Source organism: Dendrobates tinctorius, unplaced genomic scaffold (assembly GCF_039654945.1).
Source record: "Dendrobates tinctorius isolate UK_male_01 unplaced genomic scaffold, ASM3965494v1 ptg000151l, whole genome shotgun sequence".
In the NCBI taxonomy this organism is placed as follows: Eukaryota; Metazoa; Chordata; class Amphibia; order Anura; family Dendrobatidae; genus Dendrobates; species Dendrobates tinctorius.
In genome coordinates this window covers 1,905,153-1,907,048 of record NW_027361818.1, presented here as the reverse complement: position 1 = coordinate 1,907,048, position 1,896 = coordinate 1,905,153, and the positions used below count along the sequence as shown (strand labels likewise).

Here is a 1,896-nt window from a genome sequence, read left to right as displayed (position 1 = left end):
GCTGAGGACGGGGGTCGCTACTTACCTGTCACACCAGGCGATCCTGTGTCCTCCCGCCCGGCTCCACGCGTCGCTCGTCCTCACAGCAGGAAGCGCCGCAGGAAGCAGACGACGAGAAACAGTCCTGAACGTTCTCGCGCGATCAGCGATAACCAGAGGGGGAGCAGGTCGTAGGTAAGTATCAGACACAGCGATATCGCTAGCAATATCGCTATAACGTCACTAGTTATAGCGATATTGCTAGCGATATCTCTTAGTGTGACATGCCCTTAAGTCAGTCAAGTTCTCTTGCTCATGGCTGTGTCCTACAATAGATATTCATGCGAACTTAGGCCAAAATCTTTTCACAGGCTGTTTTCTATGTTCACATGGCAAACACATCTGATAAAGTGAGCCTATAATTGGCTGTGATGGCTGCAAATCCCCACACAGGTTCAAATCCTGTTCACAGTGCAGTGTTTTACTTGGTCAAATCTTTGGACCTTCTCGAAAAGAGTAAAATAATATATACAGTATATTATTAAAATGGGCCAAGTGATATGAAAATGGGACAACTCCAACATGTTTGACTCAAAATCTGCCTCAAGAATGAAATTAAGCAGTATGAAAACTTCAAGAAATATTACTCGATGTTTCCCATGATATTGGTGACATCATTTGCAGATAATAGAAATCTATGTATTGGTTGCTGGAAATCCTCTACACCAAATTTCTTTCAGCAATAAAATGTCAATTAAAGTATTTAAACTGGTTCCAAAAAGACAACTGAGAACCATCAGCAATGCCATATATTTTGATGGCTGCATTTTTAAGACGATGGACTTGAAATCTTCATGTTGGTTGAAATAATGTTCAGTTTATTGTATTAGCTTTGAAAAGATTGGATTTTGCTCATGAAAGATTAGTGAAAAGAAAATATAGTGAATGTTGGGAATAATTAAAAAAAATGCAGAATAATTCCCTGGCAGTGCGCGGTGTCCAACAATAATTTTAACCATGAGAAACATGTGGTCAACAAAATCACTGCGTTTCTCAATATACAATCCATTAATCTCCTTCTACTCTTTGATCACAGACCACTCCTTTCTCTTCAGTAAGTCAGTCTAGTTTTCATGCTCATGGCTGTGTAGTTCAGTAGAGATTCAGGTGAACTTAGATCAAAATCTTCTCACAGGCTCTCCCTCTGTGCTCACATGGCAAAAACATCTGATAGATTATTCAACAGTTGGCTGTGATGGCCGAGTGGTTAAGGTGTTGGACTCGAAATCCAATGGGGTATCCCCGCACAGATTCAAATCCTGTTCACAGCGCAGTGTTTTACTTGGAAAAAATCTTTGGACCTTCTCTAAAACAGTAAAATAATATATACAGTATATTACTAAAATGGGCAAAGTGATATGAAAATGGAACAACTAAACATGCTCCTATCTTTAAGTCTAAATCTGTCTCATGAAAGAAATTAAGCAGTATGAAAACTTAAAGAAATATTACTAGATGTTTCTCATGACATTGATGACATCATTTGCAGATATTATGAATCTCTGTATCGGTTGCTGAAAATCCTCTACACCAAATTTCTTTCAGCAATAAAAAGTCAATTAAAGTATATAAACTGGTTCCAAAAAGACATCGGGGAACCACCAGCAATGGCAAATATTTTGATGGCTACATAGTTAAGACAATGGACTTGAAATCTTCATGTTGGATGAAATCATGTTCCCAGTTTATTGTTTTACCTTTGAAGAGATTGGAGTTTGCTCATGAAAGATTAGTGAAAACAAATTATAGAATAAGTTGGGAATATTTAAAAGCGCAGATCAATACCCTGACAGTGCGCGGTGTCCAAACACAATTTTAACCATGAGAAACATATGGTCAACAACATCCCAGCATTCC

General features: G+C 38.4%; 1 non-coding gene across 1 annotated transcript; it reads left to right on the top strand.

Moving 5' to 3' along the window:
• Positions 1-1,228: 1,228 nt before the first annotated feature.
• Positions 1,229-1,310, top strand: TRNAS-CGA (transfer RNA serine (anticodon CGA)). Its single transcript has one exon. It is a non-coding gene; the product is annotated as a tRNA-Ser (tRNA).
• Positions 1,311-1,896: the final 586 nt, after the last annotated feature.